The sequence below is a fragment of the Aedes aegypti genome, unplaced genomic scaffold (genome assembly GCF_002204515.2).
Source record: "Aedes aegypti strain LVP_AGWG unplaced genomic scaffold, AaegL5.0 Primary Assembly AGWG_AaegL5_hic_scaff_571_PBJ_arrow, whole genome shotgun sequence".
Taxonomy (NCBI): domain Eukaryota; kingdom Metazoa; phylum Arthropoda; class Insecta; order Diptera; family Culicidae; genus Aedes; species Aedes aegypti.
Genome location: NW_018736249.1, coordinates 13,835 through 30,961, shown reverse-complemented (window position 1 = coordinate 30,961; position 17,127 = coordinate 13,835). Strand labels below are relative to the sequence as shown.

At 40.5% G+C, this 17,127-nt stretch overlaps 3 long non-coding RNA genes and 1 pseudogene across 3 annotated transcripts; 1 reads left to right on the top strand and 3 right to left on the bottom strand.

The window, feature by feature from the left end:
- Positions 1 to 16,795, bottom strand: part of LOC110681212 — a 32,986-nt pseudogene extending 16,191 nt beyond the window's left edge.
- LOC110681211 lies at positions 1,854 to 8,902 on the top strand. The gene is made up of 2 exons (XR_002503126.1): positions 1,854 to 1,899; positions 8,721 to 8,902. It is a non-coding gene; the product is annotated as an uncharacterized LOC110681211 (long non-coding RNA).
- LOC110681209 lies at positions 1,860 to 2,494 on the bottom strand. The gene is made up of 3 exons (XR_002503124.1): positions 2,189 to 2,494; positions 2,059 to 2,125; positions 1,860 to 1,992 (listed from the first exon to the last, which is right to left on the bottom strand). It is a non-coding gene; the product is annotated as an uncharacterized LOC110681209 (long non-coding RNA).
- Positions 8,711 to 9,270, bottom strand: LOC110681210. The gene is made up of 3 exons (XR_002503125.1): positions 9,010 to 9,270; positions 8,880 to 8,946; positions 8,711 to 8,813 (listed from the first exon to the last, which is right to left on the bottom strand). It is a non-coding gene; the product is annotated as an uncharacterized LOC110681210 (long non-coding RNA).
- Positions 16,796 to 17,127: the final 332 nt, after the last annotated feature.

Below are 17,127 nucleotides of genomic sequence, written 5' to 3'. Positions count from 1 at the left end.
AGCGCCATTTATTCCTCTGAAAATCAACAAAATGAAGGAAACCCTAGGTAAACTCTTAACGAAAATTGATGAAAAAGCGCACAAGTTAAAAATTACACGGATAGCTCTAGCGTTATCCAGTACAATTTTTAAAATGATGAGTATAAACGAATTTAAAAAAAGCATGCAACCAACATCTTCGTTTTATACAAATTTTACTATATGAACCCCAGCAAGAGGTTGACAACAAAAATGAAATCGCGAAAATTATACAAGAAAATCATGATTCCGCAATTGGTGGACATACTGGTATAAACAGACTATACAAAAAACTGAAAAATTTTTATATTTGGCCCAACATGAAAAATACAATTAAAAATTACATTAATAATTGCATTAAATGTAAACAAAATAAACATTCTTCCAAAACTTATGAAAAATTTGAAATTACTTCAACTCCCCAGAAACCGTTTTCAATAATAGCTATGGACACTATCGGTCCATTTACTAAATCAAACTCAGGTAATAGATACGCATTAACTATTCAATGCGACTTTTCAAAGTATATTATAGTCAAACCGATTCCAGATAAACAGGCTGAAACATTAGCTAAAGCATTTATTGAAAACTGCATTTTAATTTATGGTTCTCCATCCATTATACGAACGGATCAAGGAACTGAGTATAAAAACGAAGTTTTCAATAATATCAATCAAATGTTACAAATTACACATAATTTTTCAACTCCGTATCATCCAGAAACAATTGGTAGTCTAGAGAGAAATCATCGTTGTCTAAATGAGTTTGTAAGACAATTTGTCAATGAGTCACATAATGATTGGGATGATTGGTTGTCTTATTATGCATTTTGTTACAACACGACTCCTCACTCTGATTTCCATATACACCATTTGAACTTATATTTGGAAGAACAGCAACGCTACCAAACAATCTAAAAAAATCCTAAAGAAATTGAACCAATATATAATTATGAACAATACTACTCAGAACTGAAATTCAAAATGAAAACTGCAGCACAGAGAACACAAGAATTAATTAACAAAGCAAAACTTAAAAGACAACAAAACCAAGAAAATATTGCAAAACCATCGTCAATCAAAAAAGGAGATTATGTTATGATAGAAAATGAGAATAGGTCAAAACTCGATAAAATTTATAAAGGTCCATATAAAGTAACAGAGATAAATCATCCAAATGTAACGATATTTGACGATAACAAAATCAATATTACACAATCCACAAAAATAAATTAGTTAAATTCAAATAAAACAGAAAACAATTTTTTTCCTTAAGTAAGCATAGAATAGTATATTTTCAACTACTAAACTCAATTTTAAATCAACATTTATAGTTATTAAATAAATACCAATCAATTACTATATTCATTATAAAACTTTTATAAATGCAAAGATTTTTGGAGCTTGAATTTAAAAAAAACTAAAATGATCTCGCAATACTCAATCATTTTTCTCTTAGGGGGAAGGTGTGGCATCTCTGCATCTTCATTTACCCATTCTGCTATCAATATATCAACACATGAATCCTCCAGGGCAAGCACTCTTTGCTTTGCCAAGAATACGAAACCTACTTTCTAGCAAAACAATAAATTACAGAACACACTTGACATTCTTCTGCTTCGACCCACATCTGGTAAAAGTAGAACAATGCTGAATGTGTCTTTTCACCCTTACTCAATTTACAAACATTACCATTACGTCTATGTCTCTTCCGCACCATGTGCGTAACAGACGACGCAACGTTTAATGTTTATGACTGTTGCGCATGCAACGAAGGAAACAGATTTTTCCGTAATTTTAATCGTGTTTATTGGCTCAGCGGCAAGCGCCGCGATTAAAATTTTCCTGTAATTCATGTTTTGTTTAGTTTTATACATTTTAGGTTATAAGGTCTTCTTACTTACGTTTGTAAGTTTCCTGCACGGCTAATGGTTTGGTTCGATTACGGACGATGGCAATTTAAGAGGATAATTTTCTGATTTTTGAACAGCAATTATTAGCATTTGATTTTAAATTGTGGTATAACTTCAGCGTAAATTACCTTAAGACTCAAAAATATGTGTTCAATAGAATAACTGCATGTGCGATCAGCTCTCTCCCTCGCTAACCTATAAGGTGTACATTTTTCTGGTTAGTTTAAGTTTAACAGCTATGGTCACAAGACAAGTTACCGGCAAACTTAGGTTTAAGCAGAACTCACTAGGATTGTAGGGTAATATTTAGGCGTTAACTAATTTAGGCAATAACTAATTGTAGAATATCGAATTCACTTAGACGGCGTGTTGGCCATTGCAATTCACCTTTGCTTCTCTTCTAATTCTGACGTTTCCCTATCTGTCAGTCAACCACCGACAACTTCACTTCACCGGTGTCCTAAGACCGGGCAAGGTACGCTCTTTTGAAGTAGGTGCAGCGTTACAACTAGGGTGTACGCAACAGTCCCCCCCCAGTAGTTGGACCCATGTCCGGCTCACTTCCATTTGCACCTACGTCCAGCACAGCTAACTTAGTCGCAGGTCTGTCGTAGAATCCCGCAGCAGTTTGCACCACCGCAGAACGCACTTGTCCGTCTGAGGAAGTCTTCACAGATACTATCCGTCCCTTGGGCCAGCAGTTACGAGCCAGGTCTGGATCTACCACAATGACGACGTCTCCCACTGCAATTGGTTTGACAGGATGAAACCACTTAGTGCGTCGAGTAATTGTTGGCAAGTACTCCGCCACCCACCGTTGCCAAAACCGATTTGCCAGTGCCTCTGATGCTTTCCACGACTGATGTAGAGTCACCGGACAATCTGTATATGTAACGAACGGCTTGGATCCATCTGATGATCCCACTAAAAAATGGTTGGGAGTCAGCGCCGGCAACGAGTAGTCATCCACGGGAACGTGTGTGAGTGGACGGCTGTTAACGACGTTCTCAACCTGCATTAAATAACTTCGTAAAACTTCTTCTGTGGGCACACGCTGGGGTTTGACGACGGCCAGGATCTTCTTCACAGACTGAATGAGACGTTCCCAACACCCACCCATATGCGGCGATGCTGGGGGGTTGAAATGCCACGATGTTGTCGGAGTGGTGAACTCAGCCATCAATTTGTCCCGATTGAGCTCTGTCAACGCAGTCTTGAGTTCCTTGTCTGCCCCGACGAAATTAGTCCCACGATCACTTCTGATCTCTAAAGGTGTCCCACGGCGAGCGAAGCAGTTCCTTAATGCCATAATGCACGAGCTTGTATTCAGCGAGGCGGCTAACTCGAGGTGTATCGCCCGTGTTGTTAAGCAGGTGACAATCAAGCCCCAGCGCTTTTCATGGCGACGGCCAACTAGGACTTGGAGAGGGCCGAAGAAGTCGACACCCACATACGAGAACGGCCGCACAAAGGCTGCTACTCGAGCTTTCGGAAGAGGTCCCATCGCTGGTGGTGTAGGTCTAGCACCGAGAACCTTGCACAGCTGACAGTTTCGCCGAACTTGATCGCAGACTCTACGCACTCGTGGAACGTAGAATCTGGTACGTACTTCGTTTACACAGGTTTCGTGGCATTGATGGTGATATCGACGATGCACATCGGCAACAATAAGACGCGTAGTTGGATGATTCCGAGGAAGTACGATTGGCTGCCGATCGCTCTCGTCCATGAAGTCACATTCTCCTAAACGACTGTGAATCCGCATCACCCCATGACTGTCGATAAAGGGGCTTAGCTTATACAAGCGGTTCTTCCTGTTAAGGTATTGATCGGTCGTCGACAAAACTGCCAATTCTTCGCCGTATTCTTGTGATTGAGCTTGTCTTAGGAGAAAAATTTCTGCAGTAGATAGTTCCTCTTGTGTGAGCGGTCCGAGGATCGGTGAGTGCTTTTCTTTTCTTTTTCTAATGTTGCTAACGAATCGTTGAACGAAAGCAGCAACACGTAGTAAGCGTTTCCACGAGGAATAGTTTTCAGCATGTAAAATAGTGCAAACATCGACCTCAGTGTGGTGCATCAGGTTTGCACGAAGCTCCGTCGAAGTTTCTTCATCGCTAAGAGACGATTTTGGCCACTCATTCTTCGGTTGCCATAGGAAAGGTGGTCCGGTGAACCATCGACTTGTTGCTTTGAGGTCCGGTCTAAACTTCCACTTGGTGCCGTCGTCGGCAACGTTGTATTTAGAGCCCAACCACCTCCATTCGGTAATGTTCGTTGTCTCCAGTATTTCTCCAACTCGAAAAGCCACAAACTGAGAATAGCGTCGGTGATCTGACTGTAGCCAACATATAACGTCCCGTGCGTCCGTCCAGTAGTAACGACGATCGATTCTGATGGAGTGTCCATTTCCAATGCTCTGCGCCAGACGTGTTCCAACCACAGCTGCTTGCAACTCTAGACGAGGGATGGAAACGAACTTTATTGGTGCAACTCTTGTCTTACTGCCGATGAGGGCACACTCTATGTGGCCATCAATCTCAAAACGGAAGTAGGCCACGGCAGCGAAGCCATTTTCGCTGGCGTCCACGAATGTGTGCAACTCTACAGAAGCGTTGTCGATCCCTGCTTCATGTCGGAAGTAGCAACGAGGTATCTCCACAGACTCCAACTCGGGTAGTATACGCAACCAGGTCAGCCATTTTTCTAGATGCTTTTCATCGATCTTCTCGTCCCATCCGGTTTTTGATCTCCAGAATTCCTGTAGTAATACCTTCAGATACATCAGGTAGTGCGCGATGAGTCCCAGCGGATCGTAGATTGCCATCAGCACTCGGAGCACGTCCCGCTTAGTAGGATGCTTGTCACCTGACAGTAGCTCTTTGTTGCGATCCGTACATAGCTTGTAACTGAAGACATCATTTGTGGTATTCCACCACATGCCGAGAACCTTTTCCATAGCAAGCTCGGCATTCATCTCCAAGGATTTCTCGGACTTCGGATTTTCTTCGAGGGCTTCCAGTACAGCTGGTGAATTTGAGACCCAGTTTCTCATGTGGAATCCACCCTGGTGATGTATGTATCGAACCTCGTCGGCCAACTTGATTGCCTCTTCTTCGGTATCAACGCTAGTCAACATGTCGTCGACGTAGTGTCGGCGGCAGATAGCATCGACCGCTATGGGGTACTGATTTACGAATCGGGATGCGTTCTTGTTCAGCACGTATAGCGCCGTACTTGGTGAACAAGTGGCGCCGAATGTTACTACCTGCATCACGTAGTCGCATGGTTCCGTCGTGTCTTCGCTAGCACACCACAAGATCCGTTGACTATCCTCGTCTTCTGGATTCATCCGTATCTGATGGAACATCTCTGCGACGTCGCCTCCGAGACCAATCAAACGCTCCCGAAACTTGTATAACACTGGTGGTAGAGCGTTGAGCTGATCTGGACCCTTCATCAAAACGGAATTCAACGACACTCCTCCAAAAGATGCGGCAGCGTCGAAGACAATTCGGACTTTGCCTGGTTTGTTAGGGTTGAAAACCGGAAAAATCGGCAAGTACCATGTCCGATCGCCAACCTTTAGACTCTCCTCCGTGGTCAGCTTGCGAATGTACCCTTTGTTCTCGTAATCCGCCATTTTTGCTCGTACTGTTTCAGCTAACTGGGGCTCACGTTCCATCCTCTTAGTCAGACAGCGGTGACGTCTCAAAGCCATAGATCGATTGTTCGGCAGACGAATGTCATCGTATTTCCAAAGAAGGCCGGCTTCGTATCGCTCATTTTGAAAAGTGGTGACTTCACTCAGCTTTACTAGGGCTCGTTCATCTTCCTTAGAGAGTAGCTGGTTCTGTGGAGCGCTGATTCCTAGACTGTCTAGCGCAAAGTAGTTCTTAACCGCTTCGTGTAGCTTTTCATCCGATTCAATGGAATGCGAGCAGACATGAAAGCTGATAGGTGAGACGCTGGATGCCAAGTTTTTCGCTGACGGGTAGGAACCGTAGACTGTCCAACCAAGACGCGTCTTAACCGCAAAAGGTTCCTCAAGTTTTCCTTCGCGGCCGTCTAGAGCATGCATCACCCTTGCATTGCTAACACCAATCAAGAGCCTTGGTTGAGCGTTGTTATATGACTCTACTGGCAACCCTTTCAGATGAGAGTACTTGGAGGACAATTCAACAACCGATAGGGATTGAGATGGAAGCTTCAAGTGCCTTACAGTGTAGACTTCGTTCAGGCTGTGTTTACCGCTTCCGTTGTGTGTGCCGGAGATGTCAAAGGTAACCATAGTAGCATCCTTTTCGTATCGACAGGTGTCACCTGTCCACCGTAGGCAAACTGGGCTTTTCTCTCCGTTCAGGTTCAACTCTTTTGCCAAGACTTCGTCCATCAACGTTAGAGACGATCCACTATCAAGGAATGCATATGTGCGCAACTCAACCCCGTTACCATAGAGGATTACGGGAATGTACTGGAATAGCACTGCCTTGCTTCCTCCTCGGTGCGTGTGGCACGGCTCAGTTCGATGTGAGTTATCGGTGGCAGTTTTTTGCGGTACGGAGTTGCTCGAAATGGATGTTGCTAATTTATCCTTCGCATCGTTGTGTAAGAGCTGATGATGTTTGTACTGGCATCCGTTCTTCCCACAGGACTTGGCGGACTTGCACGGCCCACGATGACTACTCAAGCAGCTACGGCACAGCTTGTGCTCTCGAAGTACGTCCCAACGAGCAGAAAGAGCAAAAGAAATAAAACGCTTACAATTCTCCACAGCATCGCAGCTTCCTTGGCAGACAATACAACCGCTACTTCCTTCCAGCTGTTTAGTTTTCGGAGTTGCTTCGGTATGTGCGTTCAAAAATCCGTCATCCTTTCGACTGCGGCGAGATTTGTTGTCGATAGTACTAGAGAATTGAGGCATCGTTACGGCGCTCGCTGCTTCCGCCAACTTATATAACCAATCACTGAACTCAGCTAACGTTGCTGACTGAAGAGACTGTCGATGGGTCGCCCAATTCAGACGGATCATTGGAGGAAGTCGCTCGGCCAAACTGTGCAGAAGCGTGAGGTTACATAGGTGTTCCTCGAGTTCGCATGCCTTGACGGTTGCCACCATGTTGCGAACGGCTAGAGCGAAGTCGACGAGCGTTCCGAGACGATCTGCTTTGGGAGCGGGGAGACTGTTGATCTTCTGCAGCAATGAGTGGACAATAAATTCTGGACGACCAAAGAGCATCTTTAAGGTAGCGAGAACTTGGTCCAAATTGCTAGGATGTAACAATTGACATTTCACCGCTTCAAGCGCCCTCCCTTTTAAGCACTTCTGTAGGCGGACCATGTTTTCCTCAGCTGTGAACCCACAAAGGTGCGTTGTGTTTTCAAAAGTAGCGAAAAACAGGGGCCACTCTTCTGGTTCTCCGGTGAATACTGGTAACTCCTTCGGTACTGCGTGACGAGCGGCTATTTGGCTTTTGTTGAGCAATGCCGTTCCCCCTATTGCGGTAGGATAGTCGTGAAAGTCCGATGGGTGGTATTCGGGAGCGATTGGTTGAGAGTAACCCGTGAAAGGGGCGAACGCTGAAGGTTGCATGCGCTGATTACCACTGGGTTGAGAAAACGTAGGCACACTAGGACGGTGTTCGAGTTGAGGATGAACGAACGTCGAAGCAACGGGAGGGTTAATGACTTGTTGTGGATGGAACCCTGAGAATGTCGGAGGTAGATTGGTTTGCTGTGGCGGAACCGTTAAGGCACTTCGTCGAGCATTGTCGACAGGAAGGCTTTGATAATTATCCGATCGTTGTTGTTGCGGAATCAATGAAGCACCTCGTCGAGCATTGTCGACAGGAATGTTTTGACGATAGGTTGATGGATGCGGTTGAGAAATCGGGACAAAAGGCGAGTCAACCCTGTGTCGCGCATTAGGAGGTGGAGGCAACTGATTGTGAGCTATTGGCGATGAATGGCACAAGCGAGGAAGAACAACATTTTGACTGGACGGAATGTTTTCCCCTTGATTACACGCACGGTTCACGTTGACTGGCGACTCCAACAACAGCTGGAACCTACGCAGCAAATATCGCTGCTCGATGGCTTGCTGTTGCTCCAAAAACTGAATACGCATATCTGCTGGTAGTCTGTTCACCAAGTCCGCTTCGTCGGGGCAATTTAGATCGATTATTTCCAGTTCTTGATTCTCATCGACAGGGGCTAACTGATGCTGCTGCAGTGGGGTACGCGGAGGAGGTATTGGCGGGACAGATGTTTGTAAACCTGAAGTTCGAGGACGTGGGGTTGGCACACGAAATGGCAGTACTTGAGAGGCATTTGACGAGGGCAAATTCGGATCATTCGGTGGCTGCAGGGACAGTTGGGCATGTGGCTCGCTTGTATTACCTGCGGGTGGTGTCGATGAGAGTGGTGATGTTGGTAGTGGGGTCGGGTCTCTGGCTGTTAAGCAACCCGGGCAACTCCACGATCGATTGGCCACGTCTCCGTTGACTCCGACGCAGTCGAAGTGAAACCATTGTCTGCATATGTCACAGCTCACCATTTCACTGCTGTCCGGAAGGTTGCAGAGCAGGCATGTCTGCTGGATGCTTTCTTCCGGCACCCTGTTCCTCTTGCGGGGCTTCCGTGGCATCTTTCGTTGATCCGGGAAACGAAAATTTTAAAATGTTGCGCATGCAACGAAGGAAACAGATTTTTCCGTAATTTTAATCGTGTTTATTGGCTCAGCGGCAAGCGCCGCGATTAAATTCCTGTAATTCATTTTTAGTTTACATTTTAGGTTATAAGGTCTTCTTACTTACGTTTGTAAGTTTCCTGCACGGCTAATGGTTTGGTTCGATTACGGACGATGGCAATTTAAGAGGATAATTTTCTGATTTTTGAACAGCAATTATTAGCATTTGATTTTAAATTGTGGTATAACTTCAGCGTAAATTACCTTAAGACTCAAAAATATGTGTTCAATAGAATAACTGCATGTGCGATCAGCTCTCTCCCTCGCTAACCTATAAGGTGTACATTTTTCTGGTTAGTTTAAGTTTAACAGCTATGGTCACAAGACAAGTTACCGGCAAACTTAGGTTTAAGCAGAACTCACTAGGATTGTAGGGTAATATTTAGGCGTTAACTAATTTAGGCAATAACTAATTGTAGAATATCGAATTCACTTAGACGGCGTGTTGGCCATTGCAATTCACCTTTGCTTCTCTTCTAATTCTGACGTTTCCCTATCTGTCAGTCAACCACCGACAACTTCACTTCACCGGTGTCCTAAGACCGGGCAAGGTACGCTCTTTTGAAGTAGGTGCAGCGTTACAACTAGGGTGTACGCAACAATGACCAATTGAAATCCGAAGCGGCGAGTTGTTAAAACATCGCCTAGTACATGTTTTCAAAACCTTTTCCTTCGTTCCATGTAAGCTCCAAACTTCTCTGACAAATTCTAGATATAAGCAAACTTCTATGTATAGGTGAAGCAAACTAAACTATGTAACTTTATAAAAACCATTTGAAATGAAATATACGAGAGATTCTTACATCAGACACCGTTGAGACTAGTGCCTTCTCCGAAAGTACACACGCCACAGGGCTACTTTGGACACTTTTAAAAATCAATGAGATTTGATAAAAAAAAATGATTTTTTTCTCACAAATTTCAAACTATTCTATAGATTATTGTACATTATGATGTTACAAAACGTTTTTTCATCGATAAACATAATTTCGCAAATTTTTAAGCATTCTTAACACTTTTCTGCGAAACATGCTATTCATATCAGTGGCGACCCGAAACCTCACTTTCTACCTGTTCTACGGCTCTAAAAATGACTATTTCGAGAAATTTAGATTAAAAATCAAAAAGTTTATTATTGAAATAGTCCTTTCTAACAAATCTGTACTCTTTACATGCACAATTGTTGCTGAAATTCAAGGATTTCTATTCGTGGAACAGGTAGATTTGAGGTTAGGGAATCGCCACTGATTCATATTTTTAGTTTGTAACTTAAAGTTTATTTCCTTTTAAATAGAGCTGTCAGCTATGAATGCTTGGCTGTTTGAGAGGATAAAAAAGAATGATGTTAGTACCAAGTACTGCGATGATTAACTAGTTTTGTACAAAAACATTCGCTATGATTCTCAATGTTATGTATATGATTGATATGTAGAAGGATTTCATTTATTCCTGTAATTAAACATAATTTTTATTTAAAGCGCAATTTTTGAAGTTTAAGAATATTTTTTCGCAAGATCGTAAAACAATTAAAATTTTGCTAATGCTAGAAACACTTTGGTTCTTAATAGTTTTGAGATTGCATAAGAGCAGTTCATTTGTAGCAGATGAATGCTGCAATTGCTTTGCACTGCAAATCCATGTAAAATATGGCCAAAAATATTTTTTTTTTAAGATTTTGTTGTAAGTTTACTGTTTATATGTAAGAAATATATATTTTGTATAGTCATACACTATTTTGAATCTTTCGTTCCTTTTTCTGTGTTGTAAAATGTACAAATCAGAACTTTGAAATAAAATAAGAGTAGTAAAATCATTACCTTTGATCAATTATTTTTACAAAACAACAACTTTCAACACAAATTAGCTTAGCTTAGCTTAGCTTAGACTGACTACACATATCAATGGTTGCTATTCCGTGATTGACCGAAGTCAGTGAAAATGCACAAAGAATCAACTAGAAGTTCGGCTGGGATTGGCCATAATCTTCTTCAGTGTGCATAATTCAGTGCCTCTATTTATATAGGGTCAATAACGGCGCCGGCCACGTCCTTGCAGTCAGGTGGGATTGGGGGAAGGAATGTTAGTGTGTAACCTTTGCTTTTTGGAGACCGTGTTTGCCTCTGCATCTCCACAAAGGTTACTGGGAGGGATGTTTGTTAATGGGGAGGATCGTTGGGTCATAGGATTCACTTTGATAAGCGATTAGACCATGATAAACAATGATTTGTGAGATATATACATGCTTATACGTAAATATATTTTCATTTGATATGAACAATTTCTATGTAGAGGAAAATTATGCCGACACTTGAGGTGACGAACCATTCAAAGTTTGTTGAACAAATACCTAAATGTAACATTCCTACAGCTGTCAGGACGAAAGCATGTGTTATTATATTTTACTCATTTGAAAAGAAACAAAAAACTCGATTGGGACATCACTCTTATTCTTATGCCGACACTTACAGTGGCGAACCATCCAAAGTTTGTTGAATAAAGTGAACCTTTCGCAAGTCTACACTTGTAGTGTCGAACCATTCAAAGTTTTTTTAATTACAAAAATAAAGGTATATAAGAGGTGTTCTGAAAAAAAAAAAAAAAAATGTTAAACATAAATAAATCATGAATCAGAGTTTGTGTCGACACTCACAGTGACGAACCATCCATAGTTTGTTGAAAAATCATATTTACATCCCACCATTGTAACGATTGAATGTGCAGTCATACATATTTTATAGATTAGAAATAGTAGCATGAAACGAGCTCACCAATTGATCCGTTATCCTTGACTGAGCAGCCACAATCCACTTTCGGCTTCACTCGTTTACTCGGCTATAAAAAAGCACTCAGGAAAAAAAAAAAAAAAAAAAAAAAATAAGCGCGCGACCCAAAAAGAATAAAAAAAAAAAAAACTGTTCGGGCTTTCTTGACGCACTGCCCAGGAGCAAGCGTCAAGGTCGAAGGATCAAACAGAACTCCAAAACAACAACTTTCAACACAAATTTATTAAAATGTCTATGAAACATGACCGGTCGATAGTTTTGTTGTGCTTCCAACAAGTTTGCACGATATGCCAATTATTTAAACAATGTTTACATAGCAAATGTTTTGTACCTTGCGAATATTTGTTCGGACTTTTTTGATATATATATTATTGTATATCCTGTTATTGTTGATGTTGTTCCAAAAAAATATGCATGCCTGGTTGTAGAGAAAATATTGGTTAATAAAAGTGCTGAAGACACAAAATGGCTCAGATCAATATTTATGCTGCAAATAATTTCAAAAAGTGAGTGTCCAAAGTAGCCCCGTCCGACGGTCAGCTAACTGTACAAATTGTTAAAAGAAACTTCTTTCACCGTTAGACAAACTAATGGAGCAATCCTCTATGGCATTTTTCTGAATGAATCAATGTAGGGGGAGATCCCCCAGTACCGGACACTTAAGCCACTAAATTCATAATTCGAAAAATATTGTGTTACCCATTTATGATAAATATTATCATTTTTATAGTGTACAAAAATAAATTTGAAAATATAAATATGAATTTTGACATTGAGTTTTGATGATGTATTTTAGTACCAAATTGATCGATCTTGAAAGGTGGCACCCAATACCGGACACGATCTGGAAATGCCTCGAATTCTGTAAATTTGAACATCATTGAATGTGTACACTATAGAAATAGTTTATAATTACCAATTCAATGTAATTGCAACATTTACAAAAATAATTTGAGTTTTTCTTAGTTTGCAAGATGCCTATCAAAAACCTCTTTCATATATGATGAAAAATAGCACATTTTACGATGTTGTTATGAATGTTCATTCTTCTCAATTGTATTGCATGTTTGATACCATGGTCGACGGAACCCATGAAAAATGAAAGTATTTTGAGACACTCATGCAATAATTACAAAGATATCATATAACAAATCAAGCTGTCCGAAACTGAGGGACAGGAGGTGCTTAACCAAAATTGTGATTTGTCCATATTTACTTCAATTATGGTACAAAATACATTCATACTATCAAATTAGGATTGTGTTCGATCATGCTTGCGGGATCCAAAGTATTTTTTCATATTCAAAATAATTACTAAATAGGCTCAAAATTAAGAAAATACGTCAATTTTTTAAAGATTTTCAAACTTTTCTACTTTTTTAAAAAGGGATGCATATTTCAAGGATGTGTTATTCTACGCAAACATTAGTCTACACAATAGCTTTCTTTTCTACTACTACACCATCTTGATTGGACCATGATTTCTCAATGTTTCGACTTTGTCCGGTATTGGGTGCTGTCCGGCACTGGGGGATCTCCCCCTATGGTTTCTGAAAAAAATCTACGACCAACCCTGTATATGTTCTGGGCCATATTGACGTCAGCATTCCTGGAAGTAATTCTTGAGAAGCTTTTGGAACATCCATATCATATAATTCTTGAAAAATCTTTGGAACAATTTGTGGAGGAATCGAATGTACCGTAGAGGAATTCACGGCTACGCCGTCTTGGAGCGATTCAAACGAGTTTTATTTTAACCCATCATTTGACCACGGGGATTGTGCCTTTTTCAGGGGAAAATTATTTATCGTTTTTGTCTAGTTCTATGTTTGTTCTATGTCTGAAATTTCGTTGGTTCACTCGGAAGCAGTGTTTGGATTTTGATCGGAATAAGCCGTTTTAACCATATTCGGAGAGCGTAACAGTTTGCGAACCATAACAGTTCGTGGCACATCGCATTCAGAGAGCCCTATGAATGTAAACATTCACTCTCTAGTCTGGTTCGTGGCACGAGAGCGTTCAAGAGCAGCAACTCTCATAGACTGCAACAGTATCGAGCCATTCGGGTAATTTATGTTTAGCATAGAATTGGTGATAACTTTCATATTTTCTTTCATATTAGCTTTTACAACCTAATTATAATCTATTGGACCATTGAACATCTCTTTGGTTGCAAACATAGCTCAGAAAATAAAAAATATTCGCCACTGTTTCTTGATCAGAATGAATGTGAGTCATCGAATGTTACAAGTGTTGACACACAGTGCTCGGCGCCAAACAGTGGGTGGTGTGTGTCTATCTTGTTTTCGTTTATGGTTGCCATGCGTGTTGTATGAATGCAGGCGAATAAATTGGATGAAATTATGACTCGTGTGTCAATGATCGTAAAATTTTCCAAAGCCTCAACTCAACGATTTCTTTTTTTGCAAACCAGAGGAATTCAACGCTACCTCCAGTAATTTTCACAAAGATCCAAAAAGCTCTGAAAAATTTCCTTGATTACCTGGAAGCATCCCTGGATGAATTACTGTAACATTTTTTTAAAGACATCCTTGGGAAATTTTTCAAATCAATTTGGAAGAATTACTGAAAGAATTTTTAATTCTTGAAGAACGGTAATGTTGGAGGGAAACCTAGGAAAGTCTATGGACAAATTTCTGGAGAATTTAGGACTTCCTTGAAAAACGTATGAAACGATCTTTTGACGTATTCATAATAAAATCTTCGTAGTAATTTCTGTAATTCCTGTAATTAATTCATATATATATATATATATATATATATTCAAAATTGAATTCTTATCTAAAACGAAATTCCAGGAAGAATTTCTTAGAAAGTTCAAAATCACTAAACAAACCCCTAAAGAGATCTTCGGAGTAATATGTTAAAGAAAACTACAGTAAGATATGTACAGTATTACTTGTCGTCCGTGCAGCATTTAAACGCGTTTAGTTTGCGTTCCAGTTCAAACCTTTGAACGAGGGATCAAGTAGGCTTGAACAATGAGCAGTTCAAAAATTTGAACCCATACGAGCTAAAAACTGAACGTAAAATGAAAACTGTCTTCATGGTAGATAAACGACATATTTGAATGCGGAAGTTTAACAAAGATGTTAGGAAACTTTAATGGTTCCATATATTTGTAATGCCATGAATTCAATGTGTTCTGATGTTTTTATGGTTTTCAGCTTCGTTGTGCATTTTGAAGTGGGCCCGTTCACTTCTCCGTTCTCCGTTCTCGAGCAGGTGCAGAATCTTGAACGAGAGTTCAATGCTTACTAGGTTCTCGTGCAAAATTAGAACGCATTCAGTTCACTTTTAGCTCGCGTACAGTTCAAAATGCATCACTGATTGTCGTAATGTCACGAGGAATTGAAAAAATAGTCTTAGAAATATTCCTTAGAGAAATGTCTGTTCAAATGAGAAATCAAACTCTCATGTTGTGGTTCCTGTTGGATTTATATTTGTATTCAATCTGGGAAAACCTGGAAATATACGAGAATTTTAAATTCTGTAAATGAGTGTCTACAGCTTTCTTAGTCTTGTAATAACGACTAGCTTAAAAAAGAGCGGGCTAGAAGCAAAGGGGTGTCAGTTACCAAATCCTAATTTTAAGTAAATCTCCTTTGAGTTTTTTCAGCAATGTTGGAAAAAGCTTGGAAACAGAAGACTTTTTTTACTATTTCCAACTCAAAACCGACCAAAATGTTATTTACACCTTTTTGCGTTTGAGCCCCTCATATATAGTCACTTTCCATTTCCAGCCTAAGATTCCATAGGGTTAATTTTTTTAGCTTCAATGTGTACACGTTTATCCTATCCAGTGTTGTTCAGACTCATTTCCCCGAAAATAACATTTTGCGAACTACGAAGCCACGAACTACTACAACCATGCTCTATCCTCCTAAGATAGAAAAGCAGATGGTTAAGCTTGAGTACTGCACACAAAATCGATCAATTTTGATTCCAGAGAGCCACAATTCAAGTTTCGGTGAAATGAAATGAGTGAGTGAGTGAGTGCGAATCATTTCACCGAAACTTGAATTGCGGCCCACCGAGATCGAAACTGTCGGATCCCATGTGCAACACTCAAGCCCAACCACTTCCCCCTCCATCTCAGGAATACAACGCACAGTTATAACAGTTCATGGATTCACAATTCGAATTTCGGGGAAATGAGTCTGGTCAACACTGGTCCTATCCATGGTCTCGAACGTGGACGCGCCTCTGACCCCAAGGGAAGATGTCCAATACGAAACATGAATGTGACCGTATCAATATGAGTGTTAACCTTTCATTATTTTTTCAAAAAGGTCTCTCTTGAAATATTTATACAACATCGGCTTGTTCATCGGCCACCCTGTAGCAGATTCTAGGTACCCTGAGGGATGTGCCCAAATCGGAACACCTCCCGAGCCATATAAATTTGGGTGTCAACCATTAGAGTTCGTCAAGACGATGTCCCTCGAGATATTTACAAGATCTCATGTTACAATGGCCACCCTGTAGCAGCTTTCCGGGCGTCCTCGGGGATGTGGACAACACAGAACATAGTATCAAATTATATGGTTTCGAAAGCGATATTAGATTATTTGTAGGCCTCCGAATAACACTGGTTAGGGATTGACCTTTGATTATGTAAGGGGTCATGGGGGAGGGGGGTTTAATATTTCCTACTGCAACATGCCATAATTTGTTTTTCTATTTCCATGTAGCAAATGGGGGGAAAGCACTAAAGTTACGCAAATAACTGCTTTTATGTCGTCCTGAAAATCATAAAGTTTGATATGCATATTGACATAATTTAAAAAGAGAAACAAATAATCATTTCTCTGAAACCCTTTTCGCGGAAATGGCCATTTTTGCGTCGGATTGATCTGATTTTTGCATCCATATTCCGATTATTTCTGGTTTACAGAAAAAAATAAAACGGATCAAAGATTGAGCTCTTTAATTTTATTAAATGTAGAGTTAATTGATATTAGAAAACCAACTTACACTAATCTTGTTATATTCTACTATTTTAAAAATCTTATTCAAAATCATGCTAGTTTACCTGTCCTTGTCGTAACCGTCCAACTAGCCGAGTGCATCTAACTGGTTCTGCCCGACCATCGAAGCTATCCAACTCGCTGGCAACGGCGGTTAGCGCTCTATCTGCGTGGTAGAATCTGGCCAACAGTGACTTATCATCAGCCTAAAACGAGTAAAAAGTGAAGAAAAGTACTAATTAGTTAACAATACAATCAGTATTGAGTGTTATATCTCAACCTCAAAGGTGATAACGTCGTTATCGGCACCACAATCAGAGATAGGGGTATCAGGGGAGCGGACCATTTGGCATAATTACCATTTGGCATAACCAGAACTATATCCTATCCTTCAAATGGTGCCTGTTCTTGATGAAACAATATTCTTAATATCCTTTTCTTGCCTTATTGCGTTATGCTAAATGACCTTATGCCAAATGACCCAGATACGAGTATCGGGTAGAGTTACCATCTGTACCGATTTAGCGAGACATGTCTTGATTTATTTTGTAAGTGTCCAACACACCCGCAGTAATTTGCCGATCTATTTAAAATGTATGAAATGTCCTGATTTGCTTAGCCCTAGCAGATGGTATCCCTAATAAAAGATTAAAAAAATATCGACTTAAACCAGCCTAA